Genomic DNA, 15,620 nt, shown 5'->3' on the forward strand with positions numbered 1-15,620 from the left:
GAGGCAGTAACAGAATGAAAGTTTGGAAAGGTGGTGGATATTTATAGAAGCCAGTTTAGCTGTTCCGCTTCGTCTTTGAAGGTGTCCTCCCTGAAGGCATCCTTGAAGATGCTCCCCCATGTTTCTAGCATTTGGGTCCATTACCCACTAGCTTGCATTTGATTCAAGCTTGAGAATGAACTGGTATAATGAGAGTGATGGTCCGGTTTGTGAGTCCCTGAAGGAAAAGGATAGCAGCACACGTTTATTCTACCATAGTGCTTAGCCTGAATGAACTGAACACATATGAAGAATATTCCTGCTTTAAGTCACTGTTTTTTCAGCTCAAAAACCAATTCCCAGCTAAGTGATCCCTCAGTGAGATCAATGCCTGAGCCTGAGACTCTGAGACAGAAGCCTAGTGCAAGATTGCCAGCTTTCATTCCAGGCAAGCCACTTTTGTCAGAACGACCTGATTTGGAGAGGATACTTCTTTATAAAGGATATCATCTTCATTTTATGAATCACAAAGAAAAGCTCAAGTCAAATAGTGTATGAAAAGGTGTTTTGGCACTTCTGAATTATATGCAAATTTAAGGTGGCAGTACTGGATTGTTAACAAACAGTGAGACAAAGTAACAGTAATAATCGAATTTAGGATGAGTTCTTATTGGCATTAAATATAAGGCAAATATTTATTTTTACCAATGCAGTGCTTATTGCCATACTTTTTAGAAAATGTTACTTTATCTGTGTTTGGTCATTGAACCTTTAAATTCTATTAGAGCCTTTCTCTCATCTCTCCTGTTAAAGGAGACTTGTAATTGTTTTGTAGACTAAACTGTTCCTCTATGCTTTGAATAGTCAAATTCCTATATGATTAAATAGAAATTAAAACCATCAAGTCATAACCATATAAATAAGAGTCTATAATGGAAAAATGCTATCAATTGGTCACATATATAGCTGTCTGACATTTGTTTCAAAAAATTTACCCAGCTATGTGAAATGAGAGCAATTAGAATTAATTTTTAACTTGTGGTTGTTTTTTTGGCTTGTAAATTGATTTTAAATAAGTGAAACTTCAGGCAAAGGGAAATGTAACATCATTAATTGTCTCAAGTGAAATACTCATTTATTGCAAATTTTCCACTGACTATAACTCCATCCTATGTTAATAAGTAACAAAGTATTTTCTGGATTTTGTAAATAGGCACACACATATGCATTAGTAAAACGATCAAAACTTGTGTCAACAAAGTATATTTTGTCCCCAGTAGGTAGACAAAAGAAAAAGCCATACTTGCCCCCAGATTCTGCTAATAATAGTGAGTTTTTTTAAAAAAATATTCATTGTGTTTGTTAAGATTAGTCAGGTTCTCCTCTAATAGCTGTATTTCTATCCAGTGACTGTAGCTGATTTGAAGCAAATATTATGAATGGGCTCCCTTGCACCTGCAGTTGTAAAAAGGGAATGCTTATCTGAAATCAGAACAAGGCATCCTTTTCCCGGTCTCTGTCAATATACAAAGGTTTCTGATGTATACTGGTTTGCACTACAGTTAAAAACATGCAAAAAATTTAAATTATAGCCAGGACAAGTCAGAAAATTAGAGATCAGCATAAACTGTTGTACTTTTGTGATATAGCTACAAGTCTCAAATTATATGTCTTCACAGTACAAATTAGATGCTTAAAGCAGAATAGAAATTTAGGTATCAGTTACAAAGGAAATCTTGTTCCCCTGCTTGGTAGTTTACACCAAGGAAATGTTGAGGGCAATAAAGTTAAACAACAACAACCAAAAAACCATCAACTGCACAACTCTGGGTTTAATTTTCAAAGAACTTACAAGTCCCAAATATAATGAATATATAGTGAGCAAGGGGGATGTTATTAGTAAAATCTGAACATTATTCTGATCTAGAAAAAAAATTATTGGAGTTTGTTTTTCAACTTTCATTGGTGGAAATTACCGACAATCAGAGAAACAATAACACCATAAAATGGTTAATGAGTAACTGGAAAACACTAAAGAATACCTAATGGTTAATATTTGAAGAGTTAATGTAGGAACACTTCCATTTCTACATTTGCTAGTTTTGAATGGCTAAACATCATTTTAACCTAAATTTTCACATAACAATATGAGTGAAAAATTTCAGAAATTACCATTTCTTTTTAAAAAGTGGTAGCTATTACCATGAAATTTCATCTTCTGTGCATAATCAACTATTCTTTTAACATAAAAATCAACTGGATTACATTGTTTTGTAAATGTAGTATTATTTTTACCTCAGAACATATTTTATAGAATAAGCCTTTTCAGAATTCTTTATGCTTACCTAAAGTGAAAGGATATTTAAAAGAACCGATGCTTAATTTTTAATTTTTAAACTCCAGTTTTCCAGATTATTTACACAATAAGCATGCAAAGTGCTTCTGTCTTAAAGTAACTGAGATACTTTTTGATAAAAAAAAAAAAAGCTTATGCTGTATATGAAAAGGGCTTCCCAGGTGGCTCAGTGGGTAAAGAATCCACCCGCAATACAGGAGATATAGGCAGACATGAATTCTATACCCGGGTCAGGAAGACCTGGAGGACGGCATGGCAACCCACTCCAGTATTCTTGCCTGGAGAATCCTATGGACAGAGGAACTTGGTGGGCTGCAGTCCATAGGGTTGCAAAGAGTCGGACACAACTGAAGTGACTGAGCATGAAAAAACACACATATGTAAAAAGGCAATGTTTGTGCTATATATTTTCAAATCATATAAGTAGCTGTTATGATTTGGATAATGCCATACAATTTCTGAGCCCTCAAACTTTGTTTACCTATTATCAAATTATCAGAAATTTCACCATCTAATGGATTTCTTTGGATTAAGCATGGTATTGACATCTGTTTTTTCTAATTTTTAACTTTATATTACGGAAATTTTCAAACAAGCACAAGAAGAAAGAAAGGTGTAAGGAATCACCATAGGTCTATAACCCAGCTTCATCAACTATCAACTCAACCCAAACTTGTTTCATGTCTTCCTCCCACTCATTTTCTTTTCCCAACAAGACTCTTTGGAAGCAAATATCTCATATCATTTTGTTCTAAAATATTTCAGTAAATCAAAATACTACTACAGGAGAAGCACACATTTAATCACCACAACATGAATTTTTTTGGCTGAAATTTAGGGCCACAAGAACATCCACTATCTTCAAGGGAAGAATGTAGAAGTGAGAGAGGCAAGCAAAGACAGACAGTTTTAAGCATTTATTTTGCAGTGGTTCTATTATATAGCTCCACTAAAAATATTTGTTAAAGTATCCATGTATGTGAAAAAAAAAATGTAATTAATTTATTCTAATTGAATCACAGCAGGTGATTTGAGTTTCAGTTTTAAAGATTGTTCCCCTGTCTCTTGAATTGTCATTTTTCTCCTCTAGATCATTTATAGCATATGCATATCCATACATGCTGTAATAACTCTCATCTTTTATTCTCAGTCTCCTTCATAGCAAAAGTTCTTGAAAGAGTTGTCACATACTTGCTGTCTCCAATTCCCCTCACCTTCTCTTTTAAACCACTGCATTTAGGCTTTCTTTATCTTCTCTGATGTTATGCCACTCTGTTATGACTACAGTGACCTTCCTATTGTCAGATCTGATGATCAGTTCATCGTTTTCATTTTTCTTGACCTGTCATCGGTCAGCGAGTTGATACTGTTGATCATTCCCACCTTTGAGGCACTCTCCTTGACTTCCTGAACCCACCTTCTCTTGGTTTAAGCTCCTTATCCATTCTTGATGTTGGTTCTTTCTCATGTTCCAGCCTCCAAATACAGGAGTGGCCCAGGATTCAGCCCTCAAATATTCTTTTCTAGATATATACCGGTCTCAGGTGGAGCAATCCAGTGTTGGGTCTTAAATATCATTTCTATGCTGACAGCTCCAGTCCTGCCCTCTTATCTAAATCTCCAAAGCAAACTGCCTATTCAAGACCTCCACTGTAGGTCTAGGGCTTCCCTTGTAGATCAGCTGGTAAAGAATCTGCCTGCAATGTGGAAGACCCGGGTTTGATCCCTGGATTGGAAAGATCCTCTGGAGAAGGGAATGGCTACCCACTCCAGTATTCTGGTCTGGAGAATCCCAAGGACTATGTAGTCCATGGGGTCCCAAAGAGCTGGACATGACTGAGCGACTTTCACTTCACTTCACTGTAGGTCTAAAGATAACCTTAAGATATTCAAAACTAAACTTTCCATGTTCTCCTTCAAGCTTGCTCCTTTCACAATCTTCTTCATCTTAGTAAGTGATGTCAGTCTCCCAGTAGTTCAGGATAATACTTTGGCAGTGCCCTTGATTTCTCTAACACCTTCACTGTCGATCCCTGGGTTGGGTTGATGTCTCTGTTTCTCCCACATTCAACAGTCAGTTCACCACTTCAACTGCCTAAAAAGCTGACTTTGCGGTCATTTTTTTTTTCTGGTCCATTCAGAGTTGATGAAAATTGAATTAATAGTGTAAACTTTTTTTTTTTTTAAATATAGGATATCTTCAAATGGTAGAACCATATATAACACTCTATAAAGAATAAGAGGACTGACCAGGTAGAAAAAGTTCTTAGAATATTACCAGCTGATAATTTTTTAAAATATATTTTTAAAAGTATGTTTAAGTCTTAAAGATATATTATTTATTCATGAATATATATATGTACTAGCCTAATTAAATCTTGATTGGACTGAAAACATAATTAGTTAATAATAAAACAAGGGAAGTAAGAGGATATAGTTTAGAAGAGAAAGGGACATTGTTAAATAGGATTTAATGTAGACAATTAATAAGATAATCCGTTTCCATTCCAATTTGATATTTTTATGAGATGTAAAAGTATATATGATATAGCAATACTATATTGCCTTTTCAGTTTTCCTGTACTCCATTTTGAATGATCTTCCCTTGAAGCAAACAAAATATTTGAGATAATCTGGTTTGTGTTTAACAGTTTAGAGCCTTTTCTGTCCCACCTGTTAAATTTCATTTATCCAGGTATAGTTTATGTTAAATTTCTTACTTTGTCCACCATGCCCTTCCCCAGGGCCATTCTGTTAACCACTAGATGGATGTCAGAGGGTACAGTTTTTATCTAAAGTTCTTTAAACTTTAATAAATGGGGCCTGATATGCAGAGACAATCCAGTTTTTTTTAAAAAAGTAATAAACTATTTGCCTTGTGATACAGTCTTTCTCTTGTTTGTACTTATTAAGCAAAGATGCTCAAAGCATCCTCCTTGAAAGTGCCTGTTGTATAGCAGTCTCCATTATTTACATGACATCTTTTCACAAGTTTGATAAGTCTCAGTGAGGAACTTACATTAAAAAATTTTTTTTTATTATTGAATCTTACCTTACCAAACTGACACAAGGAAACAGTCTTTTTAATATGTTCATTGAGTGACCTGAAAACAGTCATAACCAATTCTGTATTGTTTATGCTCAGTCTTCCTTTGTCCTCAAAACTCTAGTCCCTGATGCAGCCCAAGTCTATACATTTAGAGAAGTTTTGCCAGCATGAGGACTGTGAGGCTTTAAGTATCTTCTCCAGTTCTATATGAAATATATTCTGTAAGCTATTTATTGATTATAAAAGAAGCTATAGAAAAAAATAGTATTTTATGCTTATGCATATTGCATTTTATTAAATTGAACAATTAGTGAGCTTAATAAGTAGGTGATCTAATTGTTAACCTCTGAAAATGTAACTTTCCCATTTGTATCCAAAAGATGTCTTGTTAAGTATGGCTTCTATATGTAGTGGAAAGAAAGTGCAATGCTTATGTAATTTCACAAACAACTGGGTACTCTCTCTCTCTGTACCATGCACTGATATAAACAATCTAAATGACATTAATTTAATCTTCATAATAACACTGTGAGAGAGGTAGATTTGTTATTCCTGTTAAAGAAATGAGAAAACTGCTGAAACATAGAAGAGATAAGTAACTCATTCAAAATCACGTAGCTAGTAAGAAGAAAAGATGGGATGAAACTCCAGTACTTTGGCCACCTCATGCGAAGAGTTGACTCATTGGAAAAGACCCTGATGCTGGGAGGGATTGGGGGCAGGAGGAGAAGGGGACAACAGAGGATGAGATGGCTGGATGGCATCACTGACTCGATGGACTTGAGTCTGAGTGAACTCGGGAGTTGGTGATGGACAGGGAGGCCTGGCGTGCTGCAATTCATGGGGTCGCAAGGAGTCGGACATGACTGAGTGACTGAACTGAACTGAACTGATGCTGCCTCATAATTCATTTTAAAAAAGCTTCTAGATGTTGCTTGAAGTTATACCTTCAGTGTGACCGTCAGGTAGTGGGCTTTGTAAGGAGGCCCATGGCATATTTGGAAAAAGGTCTTTCATTCATCCCTTCTCAACTGTTGGTGTGCAAAGGGAATTGTGGTGGAAGTCTGGGTGTTTTAGGGTTGTCCAGGAGGCAAGAAGTGACGGCCACAGTTGAGGGCACATGTGAGCGCCCAGAAGCCTAGAAACAGAGACTGGGGCTCCTTCCCTGGAGACTGCTGGATGCCCTATAACGCTGAGGTGCTCACAAAATAACTGAAGAGAGGAGGATAAAGGCTGGCGAATCGGGGTGTGGCCAAAATATACTTTCAGTGGCAGCCCTCGAATACTCCCAACTCAACCCTAAATACTTCTCACTAAGGTTGTTTTCATATGGGAGTAAGAAAGGGAGAACACAAGTGGCCTTATGAGAGTAATCTGGAATGAAACTCTGCCTCCTGAAGGATTTCTAATGTGTTAAAGATGTGTATGACTTGTTATGAGACAGAAAGGAAAAGAGAAAGTTCAGTCAAAGAGTTCAAAGAAATAAAATCATGATGCAAGGCATCACATAATTGACCAACATACGGCTTATCACATTCCTAGCCACTTGGAGCCACTCTATTATAGAGCTTGATACTCTGTATCGTTTAAAATATTCATATTAGTTTTTCCTCCCTGCATTTTTACAAAGTAAGTGTCCCTTCAGCTGTTAAATATTTGCACTGATTAGTCACAGCCAATAGTCTAACAGTATTGGTCATTTAGAGCATAGCATTTCTGGTGTATGCCAGGCTCAAGGCATCTACTGCTATACTTTCTTCAGGCAGAAGTTTTTGCTGCTTTTGTGTGTTTATGTATTTGAGTATTTTCAGTTTTATAACTATTTGACAATCAGCAGCTAGTTCACATCTAAGTTGACTGCCTACAGATTTCTGAAAGTGGTGACGGGTATATAGGTAATCAACATGCAGAGCTTGTTTAGTGAAACTTCACCCTTGTTTCCTGGACAACCACAAAGGGATATGGTATGGGACACTCCTTATTTTTTTGGTTCAGTCAGCTTTGTTAAATCTGGTATCAATGAAGATGTCTAGAGTTCCCACCTTCTTCATGGCAAATTTCCAGATATCTTTGAATGTCCAAAGGTCATGCTTCTTTTAAAGCCTACTCCTTATATGCACAGGATGCTGATGGCTTATTTTCTGGTCACCACCCCACTGATGGCAGAATTGCCCTCTTGCTCACCAGTCTTTTCCATGGGAGTCATCCAAAAAGAGCAAGATATTATGACTCTTCAGGCAGAAGTTTAATGCTGAGGCATTGAAAGCTCTATCTAAGCACTAAGATTAACATGATGCTTACATTCTAATTGAAGAGGACAAATACATATTATATATATATGCATGATATATAATATAATTATAATTTATAATATAGGACATGTATCATACATACATGTATATGTATGTGTGTATATATATGTGCGTGTATATGTGTGTGTGTATGTGTGTGTGTGTGTGTGTGTATGGTAAAATGAAGAAAAAATAAGCCAGAGTGAAGAAAGTGTTCTGAGAATGACTGGGCAGACTATTATATACAAGACAGAGTAGGCCATTCTAATAATGTAACATTACATTTTTTAAATGTTTTTCTTTCTATGGCAAACTTAATATATTTTACAATGTTTCTTATAGTTTAGCTCCTTACGGAAAATGGGAGGCAAAAAGATATGCTAGGATTTCTAAGCTGTTAACAGTAATAGGAATTTTTTCTCTTTTGCTATTAAAGGGGATCAATTTTTCACTAATGGCTAGGAAGGAAAGAGTTCAAAAGTCATGAGGGAGTGACAAGATGATAAATAAGTGGGTGATTTTAAGATGACTAAAGGAAAATAGAGGGTTTTGGTTTTTAGCATCAATTCTTTGTTCATAATGGCTTATCAAATCTATCCCCTCCTTTTAATACAATGCCACTAGGGTAGGGAAAGCCTGAAATAGCCTTCATTCCAGGAGGCAAATCTTTTGGCAAATTCTATGCGTGTCCTAACCAGTCTCCATTATTACAAACTTTTATCCACATTTTATCTCCCTACTCAGAATCTTCCATAGCTTTCATTGCCTTCAGGCTCCTCTGTATGGTATGCAAAGCTCTTCCAGAACATCCCATGCCTAACATTGTGGCTCCTTCTTCATACTCTGTCTCCTGATCAACCTGTGACGTCCTTGAGAGGAGAAATTGTTCCTGTTAATTCTGTGTTTTCAATGCCTGGCACGCAACAGGCCCTAATAAATTATTTTAAGTAAATGACTCAATGAATGAGGTGAGGATAATAGTGATCAGTTTTAAATTGGGTAGGTAAGCAAATAAGCCATATTTGCTCTAATTCTCAGTAGAATTTGATTTTTAAGAAATACACTTTTCTTTTAAAAGTGAGTTCTACTATGAAAGGTTTAACACTATAAAAGATGTTTGTTTCTGCATTCCCAGTCCACTCTGAAAAGCAGTCTCTTGACTTGATAGGCAAATCTTTAGCAAAGATCAAAACAGAGACTTGGTACTTTTTAATCTACTTTTAACAAATCTGTTTTGTTTTTCAAATTTCTGTGATTATTTTCATTGTTTTTAATTAAATATGAAAAGTAACCCTCATCCCTTATCCTCAATGTATATTTTTAAATTGATAACTGTTTAGATGATAGAAACTGAAATTTGTAGTCATTTTAACCAAATACTAAAAGAAAATGTAATAAAAAGACTAGCTATTCTAATAACTTTAATCATTATTCATCCAGATTTTCTTAAAGCATCTATAGCTTATAGTTAATATTTTGCAAAGTATATTCTTTATGCAAGACACACTGCTATATATATGGTATGAAAATATATTCTTTAATGCCCACAACCCTCTGAGGTATATATTCTGATAATTGCCATTTTATAGGTAAGCAAACTAAAGAGTCGCTGAATAACTTGCTCAAAATCTCTCACTTAAAAAGTAATAGAGCCAGAATTCAGATCTGCATGCATTTGACTCTGCACTCTAAATCATCACTACAGACTATTTTCCAGGAGTAAGAAGAATCTGTATCATGGGCCTTTGGGGCCCTGCTCTGGCCCTCTCCACGTCCAAGGAATCCGTGGGGCATGCCTATCCAAAGTCTTCAGTTCCCTTCTAGATCATCTTTAGAATTCTCTGCCCAAACAGCCCCAAACTGCTTTCTTTAGACTGTGCCACCCATATGCCAATCCCTAGGAGAGGGGAAATAAATAGAACTTGGACACGCAGGCTAGAGTATCCATGCAGGTAAGTTATAGGCTATTTGTAATGCAGAATAAAGCTAGAAGTGAGAGAAAAGAGGGGCAGATTGAGGGCTGGAGAAATAACACACTGCCAAGTTCCCAACCAGAAATCTGAAAGAGTTCAAAATCCTAAATTGAGACCTACCCTTCTAGGTCATCAATGCATGCTTATCAATGTAGGAAAACAGAACTTATTTTACTTAACAGTTTCTTAGCCTGGGTTTAAACTGTTAAATATTTAATCCTGTTATGCCTGCCATCATTTGTACTCTGGTTCCTGGCCCTAAAATAAGTTAGGGACAGGTCTGTCTAGTACATTAAATATTACTGGGGTGAGGATGATAGATAATGAATACACCATCTATCACTGAATAAAGAGAACTACTTTATGTCAAGGTAGTTTTGGTAAAATTCTTAAAATGTGTACAGATTACCCTGAATTTTATTTTCTAGTAATTAGTATCATAGAGTCTAGTGTATGTATATTTTTAATTTAGTTTTACTTTTTAATTTCCTCTTATTAATTTAAAACATATTATAGAAAATAACATTTTATTGACATGAATTAGCCAATTTGGTTTAATTATTCAGTTGGCATATATTTAATATCTATAAGTGAATTAATGTGTACAAAAAATACTGCCATGTTGCCTTTATGGACTAAAAGTGCTAGTTTTCAATTTAAAAATCAGTTTTAATGTGACTTTCTGTTTTTATAGAAAGTAAGTTAGCATAATTTACATATCAAAGGAAAATGTATTAAAAGTTAAAATGGTTTCCACTGGGATTTTATAATTTAATTAAATGGTGTTCTACCTTTCAACGTAAGGACGAAGATCAATCCTGGTACTGCTGCTGCTGCTTAGTCACTTCAGTCATGTTCAACTCTTTGAGAACCCATGGGCTGCAGCCTGCCAGGCTCCTCTGTCCATGGGATTCTCCAGAAAAGATACTCGAGTGGGTTGCCATGCCCTCCTCCAGATCTTCCCGACCCAGGGATTGAACCCCGGTTTCCTGCATTGCAGGCAGATTCTTTACCACTGAGCCACCAGGAAGCCCAAATTCTTGTGAGGAAACTACTAACATTAAACAAAAACGTATTAAAATGATCTTCTCTGACATTTTAAAAGATTCCCAACTGAAATTAGTTCAGGAAATAAGAATAATCTCATTAAATTAAAATTGCAGTGTTAAAGTATAATGGTCTTATTGGATATATACTCTTCAGATGATTCTAAAAGACACTTTTATTTTGAATACTATTATTCAAAGTATTAGCAGTTCATGTTTTAAAACAGCACACAAAGTCAAAAAAGTGGTCTTTCATGCTGACCTTATCAATGAGCCAAATATCATTACTTATGTTGTTTTGAAGAGAGTTGTTACTCTCTTTCCTAGGTGTTTTTGTTGATGTTTCATTTTAATCTACATATACTGTTACATTTGTCAGAGTCGGTTGCCATTCCAGATCAGCAGTGGTACGTTTTGATTATTCTAGAGAACTGCCCCAATAATCACAGCCTCCACGTGGTATAGAATGAGGAACAGAACAGTGACCAAAGGCTATTTCAAGCTATAGTCCATGGGAGACACTGAATTTGGAAGGGCTGAAATGGGAAAGGCTGGCAATGAAGACAGAAGAACAGAAGACTAGAAACATGTTCAGTTCAGTTCAGTTAAATTGCTCAGTCGTGTCCGACTCTTTGTGACCCCATGAATCGCAGCACGCCAGGCCATCACCAACTCCTGGAGTTCACTCAAACTCACGTCCATTGAGTTGGTGATGCCATCCAGCCATCTCATCCTCTGTGGTCCCCTTTTCCTCCTGCCCTAGCCCTGAAGAAATGTGCCAAATACTTATTAGATATGTGAGGTGTGCAGTGGCTTTTGGTCAGGAATGTTTTAATATTTTGGACTCAGCCTCCTTTTAGGATTGAAAGAGTTAATATACTGATAGTAAAATACACCCACAGTCAAGGTAATGTTGTCCAAATATACATATGGTAACAGAGTTCTATCCTTAGAATTGAACCACGAACATTTTCCAAGACAGAAGCATTTTTCCTGATTTCAGTGGGTAGCCATATATTCAGTATAATTTCCTAGTAACTGGTGCAGGTACTAGGTAGGAAAAAGAGCTTCATTCTTTTTTTTTTTTTTTTTTAAGAGCTTCATTCTTACACAATGAAGGATGACCATCATCCTCTGAAGGAGCTTCAGAATATTATGAGTTTGAACAAAGAAAATATTAAAAATTCAAAATTCTACAGGATCTTAAGAAGGTCCTTAAAAAGTGCCAGACTAGAGAATGCCTTTTTTACTCACCTACTCAAGTCAGCCTTGGAGGTCAGGCTGGCTACACCTAATGGTGTAAGGTATTCACTGGCTGCAGCAGAACAAAGAATACAGGAAAGTTTTGGGGTGTGCAGAAATTGCTGTAGAATTGGCTGTTCTAGTTGAAAACAAAGAACTCATTGTAGCAGAACTGAATTATTGGCAGAAAAGAGAGCTAGCTGGTCTCTTTCTTAATATAAGGCATACCTCCCAAGGTATCACTCTATTATTGTCTTTCGTGCATTTGGTTTTGATTTATATGGTGAACTGAGGACAAGTGAACCATGATTTGCAAAAGAAAACCCTCTAGAAATGAGGCTCTATACATGAGGCTCAAGTTCCAAGAGAATTCATCTGGAAGATGATAACACTGAAAAATACACTCAAGAAGGGAGTCAGTTTCAGGCATCCTGAACTTTGATTTAAAATGTCCCTTTCGATGAGTGTTTCATCCACCGCTATCTAGAACCAGAGCCCTAAGGTGAAGCTTAATGTATATAATTACAGTACACAACCCCTGAGGTTGGTAATGGAAACACAAGGACTAAATATTATTGGTACCAGTATTTAGTTCAGAGGATAGAGCTTGTTTGATGCCTCTTAAAGACTTGAAGACCACACCAGCCACCAGATGCTTGGTGTCATCTAATGGAACTAAGATGGGGTGTTAGAAGGGGTTAGGCATCCTGAGTATGTACCTGGGTCCCACTGAAGACAGCATTGCACAGATGCAAAATAAAGCCCAGGGCCCCCTGATAGGGAGCACATGTTGCGGACCCTTGGCTACTTGGAGGTCAGCAGAGCATTGATGCCTGAGATAATTGTTTTTGGAGAACAAGGCTGCCGGATAGATTATCTGGTGGTAGACCTGTTGGGATAGAAACCAACTTATAGGCATTTTCAGAAATCACATGTCAGGGATTTGTGGACAAATTTTCCCTCTTAGAAATGTGTTTGATTTTGAAGTTAAAAAAAGACAAATGCTGTTTATGAATGAATTATTTGGTGGTACAGAAATGTTAGGTCAGTTAGACCTATAATTGGATATTACACCCTGCTTTCCCACAGGGCAGACTTCTCAAATACTACCCAGATGACATGGGGTTTTTTTTTTTTCTCTTACATTGGGCACCTATAAATTCCTTTGGGTTTAATTTTTTAAACAGAAAAGACCATGTACAGAACTTGGATTTTCTTGGCCCTTTAACTAAATTATATACATATATAGCTTGGAGATATTTTGAGTTTAATTTCAGACCACTTCAATAAAGCAAATACTGCAAAAGCAAGTCACAAATTTTTGGCTTTCCCAGTGCATATAAAAGTTATAACTACATTATTCTATAGACCATTGAGTATGCAAAAGCATTGTCAAAAAATAATGTACATGCATTAATTTAAAATACTTTATTGCTAAAAAATGCTAAGTATTATCTGAGCCTTCAGTGAATCATCATCTTTTTGCTGAATGGGGTCTTGCCTGGATGTTGATGTTTGCTGACGATCAGGGTGGTGGTCGCTAAAGGTTGGAGTGGTTTTATCAGTTTCTTAAAATAAGACAGCAGTGAAGTTTGCTGCATCAACTGACTCTTCATTTCATGAAGGATTTCTCTGTAGCATGCTATGCTGTTTGATAATAGATACAGCAGTATTTCTTTCAAAACTGGAATCAATCCTGTCAAATCCTGCCGCTAGTTTATCAACTAAGTTTATGTAATATTCTATGTCCTTTGTTGTCATTTCAAAAATCTTCATGGCATCCTCACCAGAAGTAGATTTCATCTCAAGAAACCACTTTCTTTGGTCATCCATAAGAAGCAACTCTTCATACGTTAAAGTGTTTTGTCATGAGATTATAGCGATTCAGTTACACCTTCAGTTTCCACTTTTAATTCTAGTTCTCTTGTTATTTCCACCATTTCTGCTGTTATTCCTCCACTGAAGTCCTCAATCCCTCAAAGTGATTCATGAGTGTTAGAATTAACTGCTTCCAAACTCCTGTTATTGATATTTTGACCTCTTCCCATAAATCACGAATGTTTTTGATGGTATCTAGAATGGTTAATCCTTTTCAGAAGTTTTCTATTGACTTTGCCCAGCTCCTTTGGAAGAATCATTATCTATGTCAGCAATAGCCTTATTGAAATATATTTAAGAAATGTATTCATTAAAGAAAACTTGAAAGTTTAATTTACTCCCTTAATCCATGGTTGCACAATGATCTTGTGTTAGGAGGCATGAAGATGAATTAATCTTGAATAGCTCCATCAAACTGCTTAGGTGACTAAGTACATTGTCAATAAGCGGTAATATTTGAACAAAATTTTTTTTTGAGCACTCAGTCACAAAAGTGAGCTAAAAATACTCAGTAAACCATGTCATAAGCAAATATGCTCTTATTCCAGGCTTTGTTCTTCCACTTATAAAATGGAATAAGTGGAGAAGATATATCAAAATTCTTAAGGGCCCTAGGCTTTTTCAAATAGTAAATGAGTATTGGCTTCAACTTGAAGTTACCAGTTGCATTAGCCCATAACAGGAGAGTCAGCCTGTCCTTTGAAGCTTTAGAGCCAGGCATTGACTTCTCCTCTCTAGCTATGAAAGTCCTAGATGACATCGTATCTCAATATAAGGTTGTTTTGTTTACAATGAAAATCTGTTGTTTGGTGCAGCCTCTTTTTATCAGTTATTAAATGTCTTAGCTAAATCTTCTGGATAATTTGCTGCAGCTTCTATATGAGCACTTGCTACTTCACCCTGTTCTTTTATTGTACGGAGACTGTCTTTCCTTAAACTTCATGAACCAACTCTGCTAGCTTCAGACCTTTCTTTTCTGTGGCCTCCTCACTTCTCTCTGCCTCCAAAGAACTGAAGAGAATTAGGGCCTTGCTCTGGACTGGGCTTAGGCTTAAGGGAATGTAGTGGCTGGTTTAATCTTTTATCCAGACCATTAAAACTCTCTTCATATCAGCAGTAAGGCTGCTTCACTTTCCTATCATTTATGTCTTCACTGGAGTAGCACATTTGATTTCCTTCAAGAACTTTTTCCTTCTATTCACAACTTGGCTAACTGTTTGGCACAAAAGACCTAGCTTTCAGCCTGTCTCGGCTTTTCAACCTGCCTTTCCTTACTCAGCTTAGTCATTTTTAGCTTTTGATTTTAAATTGAGAGGCATGAGATTCTTCCTTCACTTGACTGCTTAGAGGCCAATGCATAGTTATTAACTGGCCTAATTTTATTTCTGTAGTGTCTAAAGGAATAGAGAGGCCTGAGATGAGGGAGAGAGAGAGGAGAATGGCATGCTGGTGGAGCAGTCAGAACACATTTAATATTTACTGATTTTATTGTCTTATATGGGCATGGTTCATGGTGCACCAAAACAATTATAATAGTAACATCAAAGATCACTGGTCACAGATCATCATAGCAAATATAATAATAATGAAGAAATAAATATTTTAAGAATTGCCAAATGCTGCACAGAGACATAAAGTGAACAAATGTTGGTGAAGTGGTACTGACAGACTTGCTTAATGCACGGTTTCACAAATGTGCAGTTTGCAAAAACACAGCAACTACAGAGCACAATAAAGTGAAGTGCAATACGATGGGTGAGCCTGTAGATGCTTTTAGCTCTACGTTAAAGAATTCAAGATTCAGAG

The 15,620-nt window shown here is 36.4% G+C and overlaps 1 protein-coding gene across 5 annotated transcripts in view; it reads left to right on the forward strand.

Moving 5' to 3' along the window:
- The window catches only part of ITGB8 (integrin subunit beta 8), a 96,449-nt gene that overhangs the window by 1,469 nt on the left and 79,360 nt on the right, over nucleotides 1-15,620 (forward strand). The gene's annotated exons all lie outside the window — the stretch shown is intronic.

The sequence above is a fragment of the Ovis aries genome, chromosome 4 (genome assembly GCF_016772045.2).
Source record: "Ovis aries strain OAR_USU_Benz2616 breed Rambouillet chromosome 4, ARS-UI_Ramb_v3.0, whole genome shotgun sequence".
In the NCBI taxonomy this organism is placed as follows: domain Eukaryota; kingdom Metazoa; phylum Chordata; class Mammalia; order Artiodactyla; family Bovidae; genus Ovis; species Ovis aries.